At 49.7% G+C, this 15215-nt stretch overlaps 1 protein-coding gene across 7 annotated transcripts in view; it reads left to right on the forward strand.

Annotated features, from left to right (window-relative positions):
* The window catches only part of SHANK2 (SH3 and multiple ankyrin repeat domains 2), a 662741-nt gene that overhangs the window by 334141 nt on the left and 313385 nt on the right, over positions 1–15215 (forward strand). The gene's annotated exons all lie outside the window — the stretch shown is intronic.

Raw genomic sequence — 15215 nt, forward strand, 5'->3', positions numbered from 1 at the left:
AAACATGTGCTCTGGAAAGCAAGGAGGAGTCTGTCCTGGACCCGGCTGGCTTTGCAGTCTCTAGCAGGGAGGCTCAGTGGGTTCTCTGTCTGAGATCTTGGCTTCAATGGGGGCTCGGTTCGTGCAGCAGCTTCCCCGCTGATGAGTCCCTGCTCGGGCTTAGACACCAGACGGTACTGTGGGGTATCGAGGTAAGACATGTCCCAGACGTAACCATGAAGGAAGCTGGGAATGTGCTCTGCTCGGAAGGCGGCTGGGTGGGAGGGACTGTGTTTTTCTGGATGTGGCGGTGACAATGTTACCAACAAAACTGGTCTTCCCAAGAATGGGGTCTTTCCCTGGTGTGTGCTACACAGCCAGCATCCAAAAGCAAAAGTGAGCTTCAGACAGCACAGGCTTCATTTGATGGCCATGGAACTGAGAAGCAGGAGCTTGGCTCGCAGATCCATTTCTCAGCTCCCGAGAGCTGGGAAGTCACAGAGCTGGGGCCTCTGTAATGAAGGGATTGGGCATTAAATCAAGGGGAAGAATATTCATGTCTTTTCTGGAAATGGGCAGGGAGCTTCTCAGAACTGGTGTGCCACCTTCCTTTCTGTCCTTTTCTGGTTTCTTTCTGTTGTTGTCATGGTGATTGTCAACTATCCTGGTGCTGGTGGGAGGGTCATTTAGCATGGAAATCAGATTCTAATGAGGTTAGAGGTTCCTCAGAAGCCAAGTGAGCTGCCATCTTGGAACCCACTAGTCTTAGCCTTTTTGGTCACCAGGGGAAACTTCTTGACCTCAGGCATCCTATTGCCTCAAGATAAGCAGAGTTGAACCAGGTAGACCACACGGGCTTTACACTGGGTAGCAGTCACACTGAGCACTGGCACAGGTCAGACCTCCAAGCCCTGCCATTGCCCGTTCATCCCTGGTCCATACCTACCCTCTCCTGCAAGCAACCTGCCCTTGCCTCACTTGTCTGAGAAGAGCCAGGCCCGGGAGCTCAGCTTGCCTCCCATGGTTGCTCAATGCCTTCCTTCTCCCTGTCTTCCAGTCCTCCTCTTCCTGGGCAGCCACCACTCCTCCCTCTCCTGGGACTCACCTTCAGAGCCACGCTGGCTGCCCTCCCGCCACTCTTTTGTTGGAAGGACTCAACTGTGTCAGCACCGGGCTTTGCTGGCTATGCCACACATGGATGGGACAGCCCTGGAGGGCTGCATAGGGGGATCATTTGAGCTTCGTGCTCTCTCCATCCTCCAGAGAGTAGTGGCCTCCTGTATAGTGTGCAGGAGGCAGCAGGGCAGCCGGAACAACCTGCCTTCCTCCTCTCTCCTGTGGGCTTTTCCTGCCCACCTGCCAGCATTGCCCTGTGTGCCCTAGAACATATGACTTTCTCCAGCCCAGTTGACAGGGTACCCACCCAGGGCAGGTGGGCGAGTGGAGTCTGCCAGAAGACGCGCGTCCTGTTCAGGCAGCTTCCAGAGTGGCAGAGGTTTGTGTTTGTGTTTACTGTGGGAGGAGGTTATTGGGGTAAGACAGAGGTTTCTAGAAGGGTGATCTTGTTCCAGCTCACACTCCCAGGACGATGTCCTTGATAAAACCGTATTTTCTACCTGGGCTGATGCAGGTGTGAGTCTCACTGGGCTAATGTTAGGGCATCACCCGGGCTGCATTCCATTCTGCGGTCTGTGGGAGATAATTTGTTTCCTTGCCTTTCCAGCATCCTCAGCTCATGGCCCCTTCATCCATCTCCAAAGCCAGCACCTGTTGGTAGGGTCCTTCTTCCATTGCATCTCCCCATCCCTCCCTTCTGCCTCCTCTTCTTCCACTTTTGAGAACCTGTGTGATTATGGCCAGGTGCAGTGGCTCACACCTGTAATCCCAGCACTTTGGGAGGCCGAGGTGGGCAGATGGCTTGAGGTCAGGAGTTCGAGACCAGCCTGGCCAACATGGTGAAACCCTGTCTCTACTAAAAATGCAAAAATTAGTTGGACATGGTGGCACACATCTGTAGTCCCAGCTACTTGGGAGGCTGAGGCAGGAAAATTGCTTGAACCTGGGAGGCGGAGGTTGCAGTGAGCCAAGATTGTACCACTGCACTCCAGCCTGGGCAACAGAGCAAGACTCCATCTTAAAAAAAAAAAAAAAAAAAAAAAAAGAAAAAGAAAAAGAGGGAAAGGGAAAGGCAAAGGGAAGGAAAGGAACCTGTGTGATTAGATGGGCCCACCTTGCTAATCCAGATCAAATAAACTGATGGGCCGCCTTAATTCTGCCTGCAACCTTATTCCCTTTTGCCTTAAGGGCACATACTCACAGATTCTAGGAATTAGGACCTGGGCATCCTTGGGAGGAGCCATCTTTCTCCCTAACACAGATAACAAAAATGAACATCAGGACTCTCCTCTAACACAAAGGCTGTGGGTCAGGGAAGGAAGGTGTCTCTGTGACCTGGGGTGGAACGAGGTGCACCAAGGTCACAGCACAGAGGAGTTGAGGAGGGTGGGGAGGATTCCACAGTGGTTCTTGCTGGGTTCTGTTTGCCCTTGGGCGTTCTAAGATCGTGACTTAGCACCTTCTTTTGTATTATCTTCTTTTCTAGAGGTGTGATTTACATACAGGAAAACACAAAGATTATAAGAAAAATCTAGTTCAATACATCTTGACAAATGTATATACCCCCGTCTCCAACTGCAAATAAGATATTAAAACTTTCCTTCACAGGCTGGGTGCGGTGGCCCACGCCTGTAATCCTAGCACCTTGGGAGGCCGAGGTGGGTGAATCACTTGAGGTCAGGAGTTTGAGACCATCCTGGGCAAGATGGTGAAACCTGCCTCTACTAAAAATACAAAAATTAGCTGGGTGTGATGGTGCGTGCCTGTAATCCCAGTACTTGGGAGGCCAAGGCACAAGAATCACCTGAACCTGGGAGGTGGAGGTTGCAGTGAGCCAAGATCACACCATTGCACTACCAGCCAGGATGACAAGAGCGAAACTCCGTCTCAAAAAATATATAAAATAATTTTTAAAAACACCTTTCCTTCACCCCAGGAAGTGGTCTCAGACTGTCTTCAGCCATCCGTCCCCATACCACAACAGAAGCAAGTGCGATCTGATTTCTAGCAGTTTTGCCTATCGTTGGATTTCATGTAGGTGGGACCCTGCAGCTTGTATTCTCGGGCCTAACGTCTTTGCCTCAGCCTAATGCCTGGGATATCAGCTATGTATTACAGGACTCAGTGGTTGATAATTTTTTTTTTTCTAAGACGGAGTCTCTGTTGCCCAGACTGGAGTGCAGTGGTGTCATCTTAGCTCACTGCAACCTCCAACTCCAGGGTTCAAGTGATTCTCATGCCTCAGCCTCCCTAGTAGCTGGGATTACAGGCTCCCACCACCACACCTGGCTCATTTTTGTATTTTTAATATGGAGGGGATTTCACCATGTTGGCCAGACTGGTTTCAAACTCCTGACCTCAAGGGATCCACCTACCTCGACCTCCCAAAGTGCTGGGATTACAGGCATGATCCACTGTGCCCAAACAGCAGTTTATAAATGTGTATTGCTGGGTAGTGTTCTGTGATGTATTTACACCACAGTTTGAGCATTCTGCTGATGATGGACGTGTGGATTGCTTCTCAGTTTTGGCTAATATGAATGAAACCTGCTAAAAAAGGTTTTCGTGTGAGTCTTTCTAAGGGCATACATTTTTATTTCTCTAGGTAGAAAACTGCTGGGTTGTATGTTAACATTTTCATTTTATAAGAAACTACCACACAGTTCTCCAAAGTGCTGTCCCATTTTGTTCTCCTACCAGCAGTGTGTGAGAGTTCTAGTTGCTCCACTTTCTCATCAACATTTGGCAATATCGGTCTGTTTAACTTCAGCTATTCTAATGGATATGAAATGATACCTTACTGTGGGTGTAATTTGCATTTTTCTGGTGATGATTATTAAGCGTCTCTTTGTGTGCTCATTTGCTCTACATATTGCTTCTTTAAGTCTTTGGTTCATTTTTAATGGTGGTGTTCATCTTTTCCTTATTGGTTTGTAGGAGTTCTTTATATATTCTGTTTATCAGTCCTTTGTCAAATATATGCTGCATTTTTCCAAGCCTGTGACTTGCCTTTTCATTTTTCTAACTACAGTCATCTCTCAGTATACATGGGGATTAGTTCCAGGACACCACCCCCTCACACCATATACCAAAATCCGGCTCAGGTCCCAGAGTCAGCTCCATGAAACCTGTGTATGTGAAGTCAGCCCTCTGTATATGCAGGTTTTATATCACACAGTGTATTTTCAATCTACATTTAGTTGAAAAATCCGCATATAAGTAGACCCATGCAGTTCAAACCCATGTTATTCAAGGGTCAACTGTATGTCTTTTAATGAGTAGAAAGGTTTTTTAAATTTTGAATCTAATCCAAATTATTATTTTTTTCTTTCACATTAGTGCTTTTTGTCACTTTTTTCTTTTGAGTCAGGGTCTTGCTTTGTCATCCAAGTGGGAATGCAGTGGTGCCATCACAGCTCATTACATGCCTTGACTTCCCAGGCTCAAATGATTCTCCTGCCTTATTTTAAAATGTATTTTATTATTATATCTTTTTGTAGAGACAAGTTCTCACTATGTTGTCCAGGCTGTTCTTGAACTCCTAGGCTCAAGTAACCCTCCTGCCTCGGCCTCCCAAAGTGCTGGGATTGTAGGTGTGAGCCACCGTGCCTGGCCCTTCTTGTAGCTTTTTTTGGTGTTGAAAATTAGAAGACTTTGAATATACATAGAATCTGGAAGATGGTACAAAATGTTTTTAGATGTTCCCATCCAGCAAGCTCTTTCTACACAGTTGGCCTTGCTTGCATCCTTGGAAGCTGTTTCTCTTTTATGGAGCACCACTGCTTTATGTTGTAAAATGAACATTTAGTTGGTAAACCCCATTCATGAACATTAAGTGAAATAAGTGAGTGACTCACAGAATGAATAACTCAGTAAAGAAGTGGCTGCTCAGGACCCAGTGAATTCTCATTGCCTCATGACAGTCACTGGAGGTTGGGGGTAATAAACAGCAAAATCAAATGGTGGTCCTCGTTGGTTGGTTTGTTGATTAGCTGGTCGACTGGCTGGCTGGCTGGCTGGCTGGCTGGTTGGTTGGTTGGTTGGTTGGCTGGTTGGTTGGTTGATTAGCTGGCTGGCTGGTTGGTTGGTTGGTTGGCTGGTTGGTTGGTTGATTAGCTGGCTGGTTGGTTGGTTGGTTGGTTGGTTGGTTGGTTGGTTGGCTGGTTGACTGGTTGGTTGATTGATTAGCTGGCTGGCTGGCTGGTTGGTTGGTTGGTTGGTTGGTTGGTTAATTAGCTAGCTGGCTGGTTGGCTGGCTGGCTGGTTGATTAGCTCTCTGGCTGACTGAATAGTTGGTTGATTTGCTGATTAGCTGTCTGGGTGGCTGATTGGTTGGTTGGTTGATTAACTGGTTGGTTGGCTGACTGGTTGGTTAGTTGGTTGGTTGGTTAGCTGTTTGGCTGGCTGGTTGGTTGGTTGGATGGATGGATGAATGATTGGTCAAATGATAGAAGTTCAGCTTAATTCCATGAATAGTTTGGTGGTTATGCCTTCAAGATATGATGGGCTTACTCACCTGAACCTTAGTTGTAATTTCTTAAGGCTGCATGTTTATGGGACTTCACAGTCTCCAGTGGGCTTTCCTGCATGCTGTCTCATCCAACCTTCTGGAATAAGTAGGGCAGGAATCATCACCTGCATTGTACACATGAGCATCCCCATACCAGCATGTTGGAGCACACAGATGGGGAGTTACTGGGCAAGGACCATGACCCATTGTTTGTGACTACTAATGCTTGAGCTGTGACCTGTACCTGCATCAGGGCAGCGTTTCTCATGCAGTGATCAGGGTGGTGATCCTGATGTGTGACTGCCAGTGATTAATCATCCTGCATATCCACCTGAAGCAGTGGGGAAGCAGAAACATATCCAGGTCTGTTCTCAGCTCAGCTGTCTCTGGCTGGCTCTGAGTAGACTTCTTTATCTGAAATGTGAAGGCTGGAGATAATGCGTGTGAAGAGTTGGGGGCAAGTTTATGATCGTAGCTTTTTTGTTTCTATGCATAAGAGACAGAGGCATGCCCAGATTTATAAAATCTCACCTCTTTGCATGCATCAGCCCAGAGACCTGAGAGCAAAGTGCCACATATGACTATGTTGTTATAGCAGGAAGAGAGGCATCTTGGAAGATGGTGCTCTGGAAAATTGGTGGCTAATTACATGCATGTCCTCACCCCATCCTGCTAGAGTTTAAGCTCCCTGAGGGCAGGGACACCTGTGTCCTGCATGGTGCCTATCCAGGACAGAGTACATATCAGTTGGCCCACCACATTAGTGAAAAGGAGGTTGGGTGGTGTCGTACTTGATCCGTCAGGAGTTGGAAGGTCTGGCTTTTGTCTAGACTCTAAAGCTTTCCACCCATTTGTATAAGGTAGCACAATGTCAGCTGCTGTGACAAGTGAACCCACAACTTCAGTGGCTTAATGGAGTGCAGGTTTTTTTCCTGCCCAGTTGCTACCCAGTGTGGTCTCTTCTGGTCAGCAGACGGGCTGATTTTCTCCATGATGTGACCAAGCAGTCCAGGCCCTTCCATTATGTGGCCTGGTCATCCTCGAGGGCCTTAGGGCCCCCTGCCCGCAGCCTGCAGTGACAGGGAGAGAGAATGGAGAAATGCTGCCCTCTTGTGTGAGGCTCTGGCACAGCAGGGACACACGTCATTACCCGTGACACCCTGTGGAGGGGACCTGGATGCTGCAGATGCTGGGCCCTGTGGTCCCGGGCCAGGAGCCACCTCCTGGTGACTCTTTGAGTCAAGATTCTCCAGAGAAAACGACCAGCAGGACACAGACACAGATGTAGATACAGATAGAGCATATGTATTAAGAGACTCATTTCAAGGAATTGGCTCACCCAGTTGTGGGAACGGGCGAGTCTAAAATCCTCTGGGCAGTCCAGCAGCCTGGAACGCCGGACAGGAGCTGGTGCTGCAGCCTGGAGGCAGAATTTATTCTTCCTCAGAAAAACTTCAGTTTTGCTCTTGAGGCCTTTTAACTGATTGGAGGAGGCCCACCCACATTACTGAGAAAAATTTTGACTTCAAGCCAACAGACTGTAAATGTTAGCCACATCTACAAAATACCCTCCCAGCAACACCTAGGCTAGTGCTTGGCTGCATAATTGGGTGCTATACGCTGGTCAGTTGGCCCATAAAGCTGAGCCTCTGGGGCCAGATATGCACCCTGGATGGAGGGACAGTGCCCACCTCCCCTGCTGGGGACCTTGACTGCCTTCCGCATCTTCCAAGGCATTGATTTCCTCATCTGTAAATTCAGGCTGGTGGATTGTAGAATCACTTGATCCTTCCTCCTCAGAATTCTACAAATTGAAATCAGGGCTGCCCCGGATGATGTATCTTGACTAAGAGACAAAGATAAAATATTTTCAAAGTAATCAGTTGGCACCCGTGGATGAGGCAGTTTATGAAAAATGAATGCATGCAATTTTCAGCGACACATCTTATGTGTACATGGAAACTGTCAGGCCAGGGCTCTCTGTTTATCCCTGAGAAAATGACAAGGCCAAGCAGCACTGGAGGAAATAGTATTTTAGCTGCTGAAACAAAGAAAAGACTTGACTATCAGTGAGCACCATTCATGTAGAACATGATGAGAAAATGGGTGTGATGAGTCACCACTGTACATCCCTGTTTCCATCCTACAGAGACAGGTAGGATCTGGTCACCTGAAAGCCACTGAGGTAGGAGTGGTGGCCTCACAGCCAGGCAGCTCAGACCGGGGCATAAGGTGCCACATTCTCAACTCTTCACTCCTGGGCACCTACCCAGATGAGCACCCCAGTGCCAGTGTAGTTTCAGCGTGTCCTGTGCCATATGCACTGCCAGAGCTTGTTGGAGTCGGGATCCTCAATCAGCTACAGAGACCACCTGTAAGTGGAGGAAGTGACTTGATGGGATTCTCTGCCAAATGGACTTCCGGAATCTTCTAGCTGACTCCCTGGTGCAGGGCTCTCAACTGGGTAGAAGATGTGAGTCTAGGATGGGATTAGCCGTGCCTTCCCTTGACTGGCCACTCTTGTGGGATAAGTCTGCATTTAAGAATAGTCCCCCTGGCTCTCTAGAAGTTTCTAGAAGCTAGCCATAAGCACAGGGTCTAGATCAGAAAGTCAGAGCTCTGACCAGGGAACAGATGTGGTTTGCAGTGTGTGCTTTCTACTTTTTTGTGGCACTCAACGGAGAAGAGAGAGGACCTCATCTGAACCTCCTAACTGCCCTTCATGGAAGGTCCGTTTATGATCCCTGCTTATTCGTCAGGAAACACGTGTTGTGTATGTGTCCAGGAAGCATGTAGGTCAGGCTGTCCACATTCCCAAGCTCTCTTTCCATGGACTGTTCCCATTCAGAATCCGTGCCATGGACTCTCCTTTCCAGTCACTCTCTAATTTACCAGCGTAGGGGGCCCTTACAGCTTCGCTTACTCTGAGAAATGTCTCCGGACTGCCACCAGCCCCACACCCCGAGGGCTAATGGGCACAACATTCTCAGATCTCTTCTTCAGATCATGTGGACCCGACAGGGTGGTGGTGAGGCTGGCATGTGTTTCCTCCTCCCAGAAATCGCCCCAAGTGCAGTGCATTGTTCCTCTGCCATCTGAAGCCACACCTGGAGCCGTCCCCTCCTGTCTCCAATAGGACACCCTGTGTGGCCGCTTTGGGGTTTCAGGACACACTTGGAGTATAAATCTCCTCTTCCCAAATCCAACCCTTGGGTCAGGGCTGGGCAGGAGAAGGATGGGGACCTCTTGGTTTTGCCAACTGTTTTGTGACTGCAGCAGTCCCCCGTTATCTTCAGGGGATACGTCCCAAGATCCCCATTGGGTGCCTGAAATGGGGGACAGCTCTGAACCCTGTACTGCATATACCATGTTTTTGGTCTGGTATCAGAGCCAGCTCCTAAGTGACTAACCAGTGGGTGGTGTAGACAGCAGGAGTACGCTGGACAAAGAGATGAGTCACTTCCCCTGGGCGGAACGGCACTCAACATCACGCTACTCAGAATGGCGTGCAATTGAAAACTTTTCAATTGTTTATTTCTGGACTTTTCTGTTCATTACTTTCAGACTTCAATTGACCGTGGATGATTAAAACCTCAGAAAGTGAAACCAGGGATAAAGGGGGACTGTCGAAGTCACAAGTGACTTGGGGCCATTGTCCTTTGAGATTTCTTATCTGTGGCCATTGATAAGAAGAGGACATAATAATGAGGAAAGTCCTCATCCGTGATGGCCCTGGGTGGGGGACCTGTCCTCTTGGCTGCCACGCCTTCCTGTTCAACACTAGGTCAGCCTCTGGGATCCACCTGCTCTCCCTCGGGAGCCATATCAAGTATGCACTGGAGTCAGTCATGTTCCCCCACCCTGCAGGCCATGTAACGTTATCATTCCAGCCTTTTCAGAGCACACAGTTCCAAACCTTGTCCCTGTGGTTGCATCCTGTCACCTCTCATTTGATGTTTACAGATAACTCATGTGATCCTCAGACTAAACTTGGGAGAGGGGCATGCAGTGATGTTAGTCCATTTTAGACATGAGGTCAGAGATGGTGAGTGACTTGCTTAGAAGCATGGGTGGCCAACCCAGGACCTAAACATAGATACATCTGAGCTGATATCTGTTTCCTTTAGCTGCCAGGCTGGAGCATCCCCACGGTCAGCCAGTCTCTGAGATGTTAATATTTTGTGGCCTTGGAGTCAGGGAGCAGGGGTGGTGGTGGTGGTAGTGATAAGTGGTTGATGGCAGCCGTGGTGACACTGTTTGTGGTAATGGTGGTGGTGGTGGTGGTGATGATGGTGGTAGTGCTGGTGGTGGTGTTGGTCGTGATGATGATGGTGGTGGTCATGGTGATGATAGTGATACTGGTGGTGGTGGTCATGGCGATGATGGTGATGCTGGTGGTGGCAGTCATGGTGATGATGCTGGTGGTGGTGGTGGTGGTGATGGTGGTGATGATGGTGGTGATGCTGGTGATGCTGGTGGTGGTGATGCTGGTAGTCGTGGTCGTGGTGGTGGTGATGCTGGTAGTCATGATGATGATGGTGGTGATGCTGATGGTGGTGGTGATGGTGGTGATGCTGGTAGTCGTCATGGTGATGGTGATGCTGGTGGTGGTGGTCATGGTGATGATGCTGGTGGTGGTGATGGTGATGCTGGTAGTCGTCATGGTGATGATGGTGATGCTGGTGGTGGTGGTCATGGTGATGATGCTGGTGGTGGTGATGGTGGTGATGCTGGTAGTCGTCATGGTGATGATGGTGATGCTGGTGGTGGTGGTCATGGTGATGATGCTGGTGGTGGTGATGGTGATGCTGGTAGTCGTCATGGTGATGATGGTGATGCTGGTGGTGGTGGTCATGGTGATGCTGGTGGTGGTGATGGTGGTGATGCTGGTAGTCGTCATGGTGATGATGGTGATGCTGGTGGTGGTGGTCATGGTGATGATGCTGGTGGTGGTGATGGTGGTGATGCTGGTAGTCGTGGTCATGGTAGTGGTGCTCATGGCGATGATGGTGATGCTGGTGGTGGCAGTCATGGTGATGATGGTGGTGATGCTGGTAGTGATGGTCATGGTGATGATAGTGTTGATGCTGTTTTTGTTGGTGATGATGGTAGCGATTCTGTTGATGGTGGAAGTCATGGTGATTGATGGTGGTGGTGATGCTAGTAGCAATGATGCTAGTGGTGATGGTGACAGAGGTTTTAAGATGACAAAGGGATGATACTAGTCAAGTCTGGCACTCCACCTTGGTGAACCCTACTGCTCTGGCCATGAACAAATATTCTTCCTCATCCCAGCCCTGTGCAGCCTTCCCTCCCTTTGGAGGAAGCTCCTGGCTTTCCCCCTTCTAGTTCTTGAAATTCCATTTCTTTCCTCACATCCCCTCTTGATGTAGAGGAATCAAAACCACACTGGGTACCCTTGAGAAAAATTATTTTACCATTGTATGTCTCAGCTTTCTCATCTGTAAGTTGGATTTATATGCCCTGCAGATAGACACGCCCCGCAGGGTTGTTACAAGGGCTCACAGAGAAGAATGCAAAAGTGTAAAAGTCCATACACATACAAGAATTGTTACCAACAGCACTGATGGAATGGGCTTCCTGATAGTAATACTGGGAACACCAGCACTGCCAAGGCTCTGGCCATGCAGCACTTTGGGAGGCTGAGGTGGGCAGATCACCTGTGAGGTCAGGAGTTTGAGACTAGCCTGGCCAACATGGCGCCTATAATCCCAGTTACTCGAGAGGCTGAGGCGCGAGAATCACTGGAACCCAGGAGGCAGAGGTTGCGGTGAGCCGAGATCGCACTACTGCACTTCACCAACACGGTGAAACCCCGTCTCTACTGAAAGTGCAAAAACTAGCCGGGTGTGGTGGCGCATGCCCTGTAGTCCCAGCTACTCAGGAGACTGAGGCACAATAATCACTTGAACCCGGGAGGCGGAGGCTGCAGTGAGCTGAGATTGCGCCACTGCACTCCAGCCTGGGTGACAGAGTGAGACTCTGTCTCAAAAAAAAAAAAAAAAAAATGCAGGGGTTTCTGTGTATTCTCCCGAGGCCTCTTTGTGCCAAGTGAGACCCTGGCTGGGTGAGCAGGGTGCCCGGCTTCTTCCTGCAGCACCGAAACATCCCGGCTTTGCCCCAGAGACACCCCTGGGGCCATCAGGCGGCCACTTGTTCCCACTTCCAGCCTGTCCCCAGTGGCCCCTGCCCTGCGTCTCACACCCCCTGGGTCTGTGTCACCTCCAAGGCTCACACAGTGGGTCCTCAGGGCAGGCGTCTGGGAGACGACCTTGCAGGTCAGACCCAGAATCTAGCAGTTTCCCTTCACTCCTTCCTGTTCCGGGCCTTCCGAATAGATGGGAGGATCCTGTTTGGTGCCTGTGTGATGCTTTTATTTTCTATTTTTCTGTGTGGCGTGTAACAAGCATGCAGAGAGGTTCACAAGACAATGCACATCCAGCGGGCAGTTATGACAAAAACCCCGTGGACCCAGCACCCCCAACCCCACCCCACACACGCCCTCTGCCTCCTCAGCTCCCTCCTCAGGATAACTGTCTCTGCCCAGGGCTGGTCTCGCATACAGTTGTTTCCTGATTTTATTTCTAGTCCCAGGCTCTTATTACAGCTCCAAACAGTGTCGTGGGGCTTTGCCCACTCATGAGCCATATGGAGACAGGATTGGCGTGTGCTGCGCTGTGCTGGCTTCTCTCCCAACAGCTGTCCCTGGTATCTGGGTCATGCGGGTAGATCTGGGTCACTTGTTTTCACTGTGAGGTCGTTCACTGGGAATTTGTCCCTCTGTTCCGCCATGGACAGTCCTAGGCCACTTGCTGTGGGAGTCCCTACCCTTCTGTCACAGTGTAAACGTGGGTGCCCTTCCATTGCCCGTACCCCAGGAGTGACCGTGGTCAGGCTGGACACATCCTCTGCTTTTCTGAATTCTTCAACCCTGTCCTGCATGGACCTCGTCATCCCAGGCTGCTGTAACAGAACACTGAGGGCTGGGAGGGCTGAAATGCTGGTTCTGGGGGGCTGGACGGTCAGAGATGAGGGTGCCAACACGGCTGTTTCTGGGAAGGGCCCTCTGCCTGGCTTGCAGACAGCCTCTGTCTCTCTGTGTCCTCACCCACAGAAAGACAGAGACAGAGAAGAGCACTGTGCTGTCTCTTCTTAGGACGGCAGGAATCCCATCTTGGGGACCCCAGCTTCGTGACAAAACCCCATCACACTGTAAAGGCCCCATCACACTGGGGGTCCGTGAATTCTGGAGGGGATCACAAACACTTAGTCTGTAAGAGTAATGGTTCCCACGTGTTGCCAGCTCACCACTGACGGGCCCTTCCTCTGCGGACGTGCTGCATGTGCGATGATGATGTGGTTGTGATTGCCATTTGCGGTTCCCTCATTACTTCTGAGGCCGAGCACCTTTTTTGTGCATGTATTGGCCGGCTGTTTGTGTGTCATCTTTGGCCACGCGCCAGTTCGGGTCTTCTGCCTGTTTTTCTTTAGGCTTGTCTGTTTTGTGTTGATTTGTCGTCACTCCTTGTATACTTCAGAAGCAAGACCTTTGTCAGTGGTGCAGGTGTGCAGACGTCTGCTCCCAGAGCGTGGTTGGCCTTTTTTTCTGGGGGCTGGGGACTCTTCCACACAGCTCTGGTGGTCCATAGTCCTCCTTGTAACTTGGAGAAGGTGGGCCTGGCCCAGTGCCTTCCACAGATGGCAGTGCGACTCGACTGGGACCCCACAGCCTGCTGTCCCCCTTATTGAATGTGAAGGCTCCTTTCCATCTATGCCAGGGAGGCTGGTTTTCCACTTAAAACGGTGACTTAAAGAACTGCTTTAAGGCTGGGCGTGGTGGCTCACGCCTGTAATCCCAACATTTTGGGAGGCCAAGGCGGGCTGATCACCTGAGGTCAGGAATTTAAGACCAGCCTGGCCAACATGGTGAAACCTCGTCTCTATTAAAAATGAGCCAGGCGTGGTGGCGGGCACCTGTAATCCCAGCTACTTGGGAGGCTGAGGCAGGAGAATCGCTTGAACCTGGAAGGCAGAGGTTGCAGTGAGTCAAGATCACACCACTGCACTACAGCCTGAGCAACAGAGCAGACTGTCTTTAAATAAATAAATAAGTAAGTAAATAGCGAGCTACTTTTAGAAATAAACGTGTCTGATTGACTGTGTTTGGAAAACTCTGCCCTGTGGCTTTGAGGATGACCGAGCAGTAGTCCCTTTCCCAGACAAGCTCCTTAACTTAAGGCTCTCAGAGATGCCTGGGTTGGGGGGCTTCAGATGTTTGTGTGGGGCAGTGGATACCATGGGGCTCTGAAGGTCCTGAAGCACCATGACAGTAATCCTGACCCTGATTCCGACACCAGCCAGTGCCTGTTGGGCGGCTGGCTTCAAACCGGACGTTTCTCATGGTTTTCCTCCAATCTCCAAAACAATCCTGCATGTTCAGTGTTGCCGTTCCTATTTTGCATGTAAGGATGTGGGCTCAGGGAAATTAAGCAGCTGGTCCGGGGTCTCACAGTCCTGTGAGTTGCAGCCTGAGGATTTGCATGTGGTTCACCTGACAATGGAACCCCTCACTCCTTGGGCTCATACACAGAGAACCGACACAAACACCGTCCAGAGAAGGTGAGAACCAGAAGGGATGATAGTTACTGCTTAGTTCAAAATCTCTCCAACTTAGTAATGCGTAGGTCACTGTTAAGAGGGAGATCTCCTGCATTCAAACAACAACAACAACAACAAAAACACACACACACACACAAAACAAAACAAACTACTGTGAAACAGAAGTTCTATCTTTGAAAATGTGAATTACAGCCCGGGCACGGTGGGTCACGCCTGTAATCCCAGCACTTTGGGAGGCTGAGGCAGGTGGATCACCTGAGGTCAGGAGTTTGAGACCAGCATGGCCAACATGGTGAATCCCCGTCTCTACGAAAAATACAAAAAAGTAGCCGGGTGTGGTGGTGCGCACCTGTAATCCCGGCTACTCGGCAGGCTGAGGGAGGAGAATCGCTTGAATCCAGAGGCGGAGGTTGCAGTGAGCCAAGATCATGCCACTGCACTCCAAGCCTGGGCGACAGAGCAAGACTCTGTCTTTAAAAAAAAAAAAAAAAAAAAAAAAAAAAAAAAAAAAACAATTACCAGGGAAAAACTGTTTTGTCTTTAAAGATAGGTGTAGAGTCATGTATTTAGGTTATCATCTACATGTTGGCACCAAATAAACATACCTGAGATGACCCTCAGATAACTTGGAGTTTCTGGACCCCAATTTGGGAAAACTCATTTAGAACGAGTCCTCTGTTTTTCAGAGGAAGAAATCTGGGCTTCTGACTACTGGGGATCGAATGCCTGGCTCATGGCAGGGCTGGCGTGGAGCCCTGGCGTTAAACTCTGACCTAGGGCCTCTCCCTTCCCCTGTAACAACTCGGGCTGCTCTGGTCATTATTGCTTTTTAAATTGGAGGTGACAAAACCCCAGGACTCCCTCCAACCCCTGTCCCTACAAAAGGAATTTATTAGTGTACATCATGGAGAAGCCTAAGATTGTCTGGTATCAGGCATAGTTGGATCCAGCCGCTCAAATGATGTCCCCA

This window comes from Chlorocebus sabaeus, chromosome 1 (assembly GCF_047675955.1).
Source record: "Chlorocebus sabaeus isolate Y175 chromosome 1, mChlSab1.0.hap1, whole genome shotgun sequence".
NCBI lineage: Eukaryota > Metazoa > Chordata > Mammalia > Primates > Cercopithecidae > Chlorocebus > Chlorocebus sabaeus.